Below are 11148 nucleotides of genomic sequence, written 5' to 3'. Positions count from 1 at the left end.
AGCCAATCACACGAGCCTCATTCACTCACTACATGTCTCTGCCCACTTAAGTACAACTCTTAATAAGGCCTTTTCTCACACACCTTTTCAATCGTAGAGACCCATCCATCCTAACCCCGTCTTGTTTTGTTGCCCATGTGATCACTAGCCATGTACGTACCACTTAGAGTCCTGCTACACGTTCTAGAAGTAAAGGTAGTGTACTGTTCTTTGGATTATTCTTTTTCATGAGAGGACTGGCCAAGGGCAACTGAATATAAAGAGAAAAGGCCCATTCCGTTGTCAGTCTCCTTATAGAGCCGATAGAATTAGCCAGAGGAGAGGGATAAATGTCTTAAACCCTGAATAGTGGTCGTGTATTCAAATGTTTCCGTGCCTTGCCCTTGCCTCCTTATTAGTATTTTCAGGGAAGGTTTTCGTGATTGTACTGTTAGTCTGGTAAGTATTCTGTATTATTGGTAGGAAAGAATACAGGGGGATATGTTTTCATGTTTCAGTGTCTCATCTCGACTAAGTTCTGGAAGGTTATAGTGAATGTTACTTTGGTTTTCAATGGTACCTGTAGAAATGTAGGGAAAAAGCACTCATGAGAACTTTACTGATCATCTTTCTGCGAACTCGTAATGAGAGGCTACACCGAACTGGACCGAGAGAGTTAGCCAAAAGGATAAATGTTTCGAAGCCTTCCTTACCTTCAGCAAACGACAGTGACGGAAGAAGATGACCACGTGAGAATATAAAGATTTATAACTATTGTATTTTAGAAAGTACAAACAATACATGGATTCTTGGTGACCACACAGAAACGCAACACTGAAAACTCATTTATCACACCCTTCAGTAAACGACATTGACGGATGATGTCCACGTGAAAATATAAAGACAGCTGCAATATTAAAAAAAAAATAATAATAATAAAAAAAAAAATAGACAAATGATACATGAATTCTAGACGACCAAACAGAAACACAAGATTGAAAACTCATTTATCAGACCCTTCAGTAAACGACAGTGACGGATGATGGTTACGCAAAAATATAAAGACAACTACAATTAAAAAAAAAAAAAAAAGAGGGAGAGAGAGAGACAAATTAACATGAATTCTTGACGACCAAACAGAAACACAAGACTGAATCTCATTTACCACAACCTTCAGTAAGCGACAGTGACGGATGATGCCTACGTGAAAATATAGACAACTTAAAAAATTAAAAAAAAAATGAATTCTTGATCACCAAACAGAAACACAAGACTGAAAACTCATATATCACACCTTATAGTAACAGTGACGGGTCGTGGATACGTGAAAAAAAAAAAAAATATATATATATATATATATATATATAAAGACAACTACTACAATACAAAAAAAAAAAGGACAAACACATGAATTCTTGACGACCACACAGAAATTCACGTCACTGCTGCGTAAACGATACTGATGAATAGCCAAGTGTACAAAAGAGGTACAGGGTCATAACTCGCGTCAGGAGGAGGAGTATACATCGTGTTTGCCGCGGCCACAATAGCTCGGGTGAGGAATAGGCACTACCCACGCCATCCCGCGATCCATAACGTCATCAAAGCGGACGGAACCAATACGGAGCACCATTACGATATTGAGTCACTCCTACGCTTTCATTGTTTTGCCTTTGCCGTGTCGCTGATGAGGAAAAGTAATGGTTTGGTAGTGTGTTTGTTTCTCGTCTGTGTTTGCTTTCATGTTCACGGTTCGGCGAGAGGTAACAACTTTTTTTTTTCTTACGTAAGTGGTAAATTGGCCACGGGCAGCAAAAACAGTTCAACAAACAGGCCCACTTGGTCATTAGGTTATAGTTACGAGTCAACACCTGGTGAAAGACAAACTCAACCAAACATGATTCATATAAACGCTAAAAAGCAACAATTCCCAACCACTAACAAGAACTAACGACAATAAGCTAACGAAGACTGACCAACAACTGACCGAGAGAAAACGAACCACAAACTCACGATAACCAGCGATCAAACACAACACTAACAACCAAATAAAAAAAAAAGACTGACAAAAACTAACCTACAAATAATTCGCAGCTTCCTAAAAACTAACAAGAAAAAAAGATGACACAGTGCAACACTACCTATTCCTCATACATACATACATACATACATACATACATACATACACTTTAATCTTTCCTCTATATATCAATTTCCATTAGCCTAATACCAACAGTATTAGGAAAAAAGAACAGCTAGACACGGCATTACACCACCTATTACATACATACATACATACATACATACATACATACATACATACATACATGCACTTTTAACCTTTCCTCTACACATCAATTTCCATCGACACCAACACAACTCCCCCCCCGAAGAAAAAAAAAAGAAAAACCCACAAAATCAATACCACAACACCCCTACCACTAACACTAACCTCTTACGTCTCCCAACTGCCTCGCAAAGCCAAAGCCAACGAAACACTGCACTAAGCCACACGACCTTCACTCAAGCCCTCGTCCTTGACTAAACCTTGCCTCCTCCATCTGACGACCTTATCCCCTCTTCCCCTTCTCTTCTCCCCTCCACCCACCGCACCTTTAATTCTCCCCGTCCTGCCCTGAACCTTGAAGAACCCAGCACGCACCTTGCACACCAGGCTGAAGGGCAAAAAAGGCGCCAGGACAGCAACAACACGCCGTCACCAGCACACCAGGGGCTCTTAACAGTGTACAGTGAGTGGAGCTTTTGTCTTTGAAACCTAGATGCCTCAGGATTACGCTCTCTCTCTCTCTCTCTCTCTCTCTCTCTCTCTCTCTCTCTCTCTCTGGTTCAATCCTATGCTGGCTTCTTTGCATGCCTTAAGATTGCATCATAACTTGTATTATATTAAGATTGTGTGTGTGGGGCCCTCTCTCTCTCTCTCTCTCTCTCTCTCTCTCTCTCTCTCTCTCTCTCTCTCTCTCTCGTCCACAACGCAGTCCCTTCATCAGTCCCTTCTCCGGCGCCTTCCCATAATACATACAATCGATGCCGCGCCCTTGCAGTAACTAAAGAGATAATGATGACAAGCTACACCCACGCTGTCACTCTGAGGCCAAACACTCTGATGAAAGGATATTTATTAAGATGTCCACAACCCCCCCCCCCTCTCTCTCTCTCTCTCTCTCTCTCTCTCTCTCTCTCTCTCTCTCTCTCTCTCATTGCTTTATTCCCTCGCTGTGGACTTAAATTTTTCAACCTATCAATCGCTCCTTTCTCCAGTGTCTGTCTGTCTGTCTGTCTGTCTGTCTGCCTGTTTATCCGTGTCTGTGTCTGTTTGTCTGTCTGTGAGTGCATGTGTCTGTCTGTCTGGTTGATTGACTGGATCTCTCTCTCTCTCTCTCTCTCTCTCTCTCTCTCTCTCTCTCTCTCTCTCTCTCTCTCTCTCAAGTCTTTAGAAGAGGAATTTTCCGCCTCTCTCTCTCTCCAGGGATATGAGTTAAGTGCTTCTCTAGATCACACAGGCGTTCTCCATGATTGTAGCTATATTTCATGACTCATACGTGCGTTTTCTTTAGAGTCACGTCACGCACCGTTTTCTATTATAATTCATCGTTTTTGTTTGTTTGTTTGTCTTTTTTTTTTTTTTTTTTTTTGCTTTTCATTTTTTTTTTTTTTTTCGTTTTGTTTGATTTTGTTCGTTTTTTTCCCGTAAAATTTCAGATATCATACAACGAGGCGTCATATGGGGTTGTAATTCTCTCTCTCTCTCTCTCTCTCTCTCTCTCTCTCAATCATCTACTACAAGTTAACGTGTGGGTGTGTGTGTAATTCACCTCGATCGTCTGCTGGTCACCCAGAAAGTCTTCCCCATTACGGAGCGAGCTCAGAGCTCATAGACCGATCTTCGGGTAGGACTGAGACCACATTAACACAACACACACCGGGAAAGCGAGGCCACAACCCCTCGAGTTACATCCCGTACCTATTTACTGATAAGTGAACAGGGGCTACACATTAAGAGGCTTGCCCATTTGCCTCGCCACTTACCGGGACTCGAACCCGGGCCTCTCGATTGTGAGTCGAGCGTGCTAACCACTACACTACGCGGTGTGTGTGTGTGTGTGTGTGTGTGTGTGTGTGTGTGTGTGTGTGCGCGCGCGCTTCTCTGGAACACGTGTGACTGGTTCATTGCCCCGACTCATACCATCACCTCCACTCCCACTTAGTATGGGTCGCATTGAAAACTTCGCACTGCCTTACCACTGTTGATCAGCCAGGCGGCGACTACAGTACTACACGACCTCGCCTGCGCAGGAGACACGCCCACCTAGACACACACACACACACACACACACACACACACACACACACACACACACACACACATACACACACACATACAAACAGAGCTATCGTAGTCACCTGAACCATAAAATACGCAGGTTAGGACAGAAATAAGGGCGAGAGAAAGAGTATAAGGATTGAAACATGCAAAGACAACATTTATTAGTCTTAGTGGTCAATAAAACTAGTACTATTACAACAACAACTACTATTACAATACTACTAGGAGAGAGAGAGAGAGAGAGAGAGAGAGAGAGAGAGAGAGAGAGAGAGAGAGAGAGAGAGAGAGAGAGAGAGAGAGAGAGAGAGAGAGAGAGAGAGAGAGAGAGAGAGAGAGAGAGAGAGAGAGAGAGAGAGAGAGAGAGAGAGAGAGAGAGAGAGAGAGAGAGAGAGAGAGAGAGAGAGAGAGCAGATGATGCGGGGGAGATTAAATCACGACGTTGAATGCAGCAGTAAATGGACTGAATGGAATGTACCGCGAGGATCTGTGTGAGGCGATGACTGAACACCAAGAGGGACAGACGGAGAGCACGATAAAAAAAAATAATACTGTGAGAGATACACACACAAAAATAGGAAAAGAAAAGGAAACCCGCCTTCTCCCGGCAACGACCATTTAACTCCTTCAATACAATGACACGTTTTTATACTTATTTTGCTTACTATTTGGTGATTTTGATCCAGCTTCAGAAATCTATGTGGGAATTAAAATAGTGAAGAGTCTGGCCATTAATCGTCTGACCTCCATAGACCCTTCCTAATATAAATAAAAATGTCTAATCATACTCAAAAGTCATAGTAAAAATACGTCTCAGTACTGAAGGGGTTAAAATAACACATAATGATAATAATAAAACCAGAACATAATGGATTTTTGTGACTAGACCCATGTAGAAGTGAATGTTTGCTTACTTTCCTTAACCTCCTCCCACTTCTGTGTAAATATTTCCAGACAGAGGAAGATTAGACAAATTTATCATGGACAGAGATAATAGATGGGAGGACAGACATGGTAGGTGTGTGTGTGTGTGTGTGTGTGTGTGTGTGTGTGTGTAGGCCTAATCTAATGGCTTCTTGCACTTTACCTTTATGTCCTTTCGTAAATTATATAAACACACACACACACACACACACACACACACACTAGTAGTAGTAGTAGTAGTAGTAGTAGTAGTAGTAGTAGTAGTAGTAGTAGTAGTAGAAAGAAGAAAGAAAAAAAAAGAAAAAAGAAGGAGAAGGAGAAGGAGGAGAGGAGAGGAGAGAAGAGGAGAGAAGAAGAAAAAAGGAGTGGAGAGGAGAGGAGAGGAGAGGAGAGGAAAATAGAGAAGAGAAGAAAAGAAAAGAAAAGAAGAGGAAGAAAAGAGAATAGAACGTCAACAACAACAACAACAACAAGCAACAGCAGCAGCAGCACCAGCAGGAGTAGTAGTAGTAGTAGTAGTAGTAGTAGTAGTAAAAGTAGGACAGGTAGACGGTGACAGAAGATATTACAGGCAAACAAACACCAAGTAGGAATGCACGCCTCACACAGTATCTAAGGTGGTGATGTCAGGTGGCAGGCGGCAGACGGAGGAGGGAGTGGATAGCGGGGTGTCCAGTCAGTCAGTCAGTCAGTCAACCAGTCAGTCAGTTCAGTCAGTCCACGCCTCTAGCTAGCCAAAGTATCCATCCACCCTCCCTTCAGCCACCTTAGTAAAGTACACAATTGTTATCTGGGTCAGAGAAAAATAGATACTGGGCTCTCCTTTATCGTTTCCCAACCTCCTCTCTCTCTCTCTCTCTCTCTCTCTCTCTCTCTCACACACACACACACACACACACACACACACACACACACACACACACACACACGTAGGAACAAAAAAAAATAAGTGGTCAAACCAGTTGTTGTCTCACGAATACAAGTCGGGAAAAAATATATACCTATATTTTTTTAAATTATCAATGCCGACACTGGGTTTTCAATATTTCCTACACTATATTCTTCTCTTAAGCTTTCTGTCACTACACCATCTGCAATTAATCCATCATAATTCTCCACGTATCATTATCCTTAGAGTGGCTGTCATGACAAAGGCGTGCAGAGTATATCATTAAAGAGTAGAGAGGCAAGCGAGTGTTTTCAAGGCGAGGTGAGCTATGGTGCTATTCATCCCTGCCAGTGCTTGCCATGGAGCGGCTATCATTACCTCATCACCACGGATCATCACCACCACCATGCACTAACACTGTCACATTAAAGAAAGCTCTCACCACAACAGCCGCTCACAATCAAACCAGCCGCTGCCACACCGTCACACATCCACGCCCGCACACTAACCACCTCCCCCACTCCTGTTCCGAACACTGCTTCCCTATTCACTACATAAACAACATGAACAAGGCACATGAGTTTACCTTGACGAGTGGGCAGACGAAGTGGTGGCGGCAGTGGTGGTGGTGGTTGCTTTGGTGCAGCAGCATCCCTCTCCCTCCCTCCCTCACTCGCTCTCCAGCAGACGACTTAACTTTCACTCACGTCTTAGCCATCCCACATGGACTAACATCCCTCCATATACACTCAGCGGCTCAACAAAATACTGCTGGACCTACCATCCCAAACTGGGGCAGGTGGTGGCTAGAGTAATGAGGTTTTAACACATTATTTACAGAGCGCGCAGAGCCTATCCCACCGCCTGGCCACTGGTAAGTTTCACTGGTCACCGATAGATGGCACAGCGAGCGCCGCTGCCGCTCACCTCTTTGAAATCCTTCGGCAATCTTCCCGGGGATCAGTAGTGGCGATGCTGCCTTATCAGGTCCTTCAATATTGGACATCGCCCGAGTGCCACTGATTACTTCTACAGTTATTTTCAGTACTCTATGTCTCCAGCGTTATTCTAAATGCTTTTAAGTACCTGTATGTGATTGCGTCATTATTCGTGCCAGCTTATTCCACCTTTCTCCTGTTACGTAATCTCTTAAAATGTTTTTCCACATTCTCACACAGGCGCAGCTCTGTAGTCGTGAAAATTTACTTCTTTTATCCATTGTCTTTGCTTGTGGTGACGGAGGAGCGACAGACAGAACAGATCCGGATGATGAAATTATACTAGATTAGCTTTATGTGATATAAATTAATAGTAAACAATCACAATTTCATTTTCACAAGAGCAGTAGTAAAGCGCGAAGGAATAAAAAAAATAGATGAGAAATCCTTGTGACGGAATAATGCAATAATGCTTGGAGGAGCATTGACCGTCCTGTGACAGGCATGGCGATCGTTGCGAAGCGCCCTCAGCAGCCTGCTTGGGAACTTAACTTACTACAAGCAAGAACTTTACATGAGCGAGTTTGAAACTGTAACAGATATTTAGAGCTTATTCAGATTTTATCGAAATACACACATTTACATGCACTAATAAGGTGAATAAATGAATAAACCTAACAAGATAATGGACAGTGATAGTTGGCCCGAGTGCATGGTGCACTCCAGAATGCATCAATATTATCATTGGATACTTGGAAGCACTGAGGTGCATGGAGGGTGCATGACATGGCCAGAATACTCGTATATAAGAATGCACAGTAGGAAAAGATATTTTGAGAAAGTAATTGTGTGGCTCGAAATATGTATGTACGTGGATGTAATAGAGCACTGAAGAGAAAGAAAATATTTTAGGAAGGAAATTGTATGTTACGTAAGAGCTTAATTTAGACTGACATTAAAGTATTAGAAACAGTGACAACCCGCACCTTACAAGTCAGGGATGTGGACTTTGGTTTCTTAATACATTTGTGAACCACTGGTGTAAACTACGGCTTTTTTTCCTTTTTTTTTTCATGAGTTTAAATGTTTGGTGATAGGAAAACGTGTCGTGTTTATACTGCACGCGAAGCCACAGCACTACTCCCTGACGTGAGGGGAAGGCAACTCAACCACTGAACTTCTGTCACATTATTTTCCATTATTGACACGAACACGATAATTAATATAAATGCAACAATTACCATTTTTCCTTTGACAAATATTAATGCAAGTAACACATAAACATCAGAAAATAGGCACGCCAGCTTAGTGTTGCCTGACTTGGTTCTCATGACGCAACTTCCGCTAGATCTAAGCAGAGAGAGAGAGAGAGAGAGAGAGTGTGTGTGTGTGTGTGTGTGTGTGTGTGTGTGTGTGTGTGTGTAATATTTCCATAGTCTTGAGAATCTACCCGCCAGACTCGTGACTGTTATCTCTCCCCCGCCATACGTGACCCCGTGTATAGTCTGGTGTATGGGTGAAGCGTGATCTTTCACACACCGCTCACCGCATCCTCTGGCTCAAGGAGCACAATGACCTTTCGCAACATGAAGGTCTACCAAGTGACGGGCGAGAACGTTAGCTACCAGCATGTGTGTGTGTGTGTGTGTGTGTGTGTGTGTGTGTGTGTGTGTGTGTCATGATACCTGTCGGAAGGCCTACGCACGGATCATCAATATGCTTGACCCAGCCAATTAGGTTACATAAGCCTCCGTTGCTTGGGTGTCTCGCTGCAATCCTGCCACACACTCAACAAGCGTCACTACTATCTATTTTTTTTTCCACCCGCTATACTTCTCAGAAGGTAACCGGTGCTTTCATTACCGTCCGCTCAACCTGAACTAGTGAGATGGAGAAGTATCATGCGACACTTCCTATCTCTCCCCCGCAACAAGCTAGGTTAGATTGGTATGGGAACAGGAAATCGAATCGGCTCCTGCTCTCTCATCCCTTACTGCTTGGTAACGATTTTAAGCCGTTATCCTGCTGTTAACGGTGATGCGGAAGCTTACATGCTGGACACAATCTTTACACAGGGATTGAGTTTATTATAGACTAACAAAACATAACAGAAGCGAGCGGAAGAACATGTGTCTCGGTTGAAATGATAGGTGACCCAGGAACTTCAGGTCAGGTCAGATCAAGTGAGGTTAGGTCAAGTCACGAAATTAAATATTTGCTGTGATTAAAGATATTTTACCTTCCATTTATCCCATTCAATTCTTGGACGCATGTACGATTAGACCATTTTATTGACATGAGGAAGGATCAATGGAGGTCAGAAGATTAATGGCCACAGTCTTCACTATTCTAATCCTCCACACAAGTTTCTGAATTTGTATAAAATCACGTAATAGTAAGTAGAATGAATATGGAAAGGCTTCATAGTACTCAAGGGGGTTAAGAATCAGAAACACATTAAAACAAAGAACTTACACCAAGAAAACAGTAGATGGCGTTAGAAAAGAAGACACTAGTACTGCAGAGAGGATGATGGCTTGATGTCAAGGTCGCAGAGTACACCTACTTCATAGACCTGGCTGGTGTGTTCCCTGTGAAGCTTCTGAACGTGTTTATTTACCTTTTTTTTATTCTCTCTCTCTCTCTCTCTCTCTCTCTCTCTCTCTCTCTCTCTCTCTCTCTCTCTCTCTCTCTCTCTCCAACCATTCATCTTTTTCATTAATCTCGTGTCATGAACACACCCAACCAATCAGTCTTGGCTTAACATTCTATGGACACACACACACACACACACACACACACACACGCGCGCGCGTGCCATCATAGGGCATCTATAGCACGGCTCACGTGTAATTTACGGGCAACCTTTTATATGGCGCTTCAGTGACAGCTATACATGGACACGAAAGACAGGCAAAGGGAAATATGCACCGGAAATAGAGATCGAATGGGTTTGCCGGTATGGAGGTGTTCAGTGTTATGGCCATGATACACTTATACTTCCCCCAGTGACCACAAGGTTGCGGGGTTCACTGATGAGAGGTGATTGTTAGCTCGCAGTACAAGGTTTGTCACACGCATTGGCCTTGTCCAGTACACCTCCACCCTATACTACAGCTGGCTGAGGGCGCTGTAGCAGTGATATATAATTGTTTGGACTAATGAGTTCGTAGTGCAAATGTTACTCTGGTCTAGAGGATACCAGACGATACTGTATTTTCGTTCATTTTAATATGTAAGCACTAGTGTAGCATAAAAAAAATACAAAAGAATAAAAAAGGCCTACAGAGGTGTAGTTTTCCACTGAAAACACCAAATAAATTGCTCATTATTGAAAGATAAGTGTCAGTTTACAAATAACCTATCTTAACCTCTCCTACCCTAATCTAAGCTAATACTTTAACCCCCTTCAATACGAGGACACATTTTTACCTTGAGATTTGTGTATGATTAGACCATTTTATTGACATTTGGAAGGGTCTATGGAGGTCGGAAGACTAATGGCCACAGTCTTCACTATCTTAATCCCCCACATAAGTTTTTGAAGCTGTATAAAATCACCAAATATTAAGCAGAATGAATATGAAAATGAGTCATAGTACTGAAAGGGTTAAATGCGCTTCTTAAATTCTATAGGGATTTGGCATTTCTAGAATAATGTGTATCTTATAAATAATAACAAAAGAGAATTGTGAGTTATATAAGTTTTATTGAATATACAACTGTGTGTGTGTGTGTGTGTGTGTGTGTGTGTGTGTGTGTGTGTGTGTGTGTGTGTGTGTGTCTGACGTGAAACCATACACAGATGAGAAATGAGGGAAAAACCATACGAGTAAAAGAAACAAGAGAAAAAATGAGAGAGAGAGAGAGAGAGAGAGAGAGAGAGAGAGAGAGAGAGAGAGATATCACATACCGAAGTTAACATAATAATTTTCACATACCTAATTAAACCCTTCTCTCTCTCTCTCTCTCTCTCTCTCTCTCTCTCTCTCTCTCTCTCTCTCTCTCTCTCTCTCTCTTTCTCTCTCAAATGTACTGAACCTGACCAAAATGAATAGCTACACTGAGGGCTGACA

The 11148-nt window shown here is 42.5% G+C and overlaps 1 protein-coding gene across 6 annotated transcripts in view; it reads right to left on the bottom strand.

Moving 5' to 3' along the window:
• Nucleotides 1-7143, bottom strand: part of LOC123520474 (beta-1,4-N-acetylgalactosaminyltransferase bre-4-like) — a 65861-nt gene extending 58718 nt beyond the window's left edge. For 4 of the 6 annotated variants that reach the window (XM_045282730.1, XM_045282729.1, XM_045282737.1 and 1 more), the window contains exon 1: nucleotides 6721-7143. The gene's annotated coding sequence lies outside the window, so the exon portion shown is untranslated. The remainder of the gene's footprint in view (nucleotides 1-6720) is intronic. The other 2 variants (XM_045282732.1, XM_045282738.1) reach the window with 2 other exon arrangements.
• Between the last annotated feature and the right edge of the window lie 4005 nt (nucleotides 7144-11148).

Source organism: Portunus trituberculatus, chromosome 47 (assembly GCF_017591435.1).
Source record: "Portunus trituberculatus isolate SZX2019 chromosome 47, ASM1759143v1, whole genome shotgun sequence".
Taxonomy (NCBI): domain Eukaryota; kingdom Metazoa; phylum Arthropoda; class Malacostraca; order Decapoda; family Portunidae; genus Portunus; species Portunus trituberculatus.
Note: the sequence above shows the minus strand (reverse complement) of the source record. Positions and strands in the feature narration are given on the sequence as shown.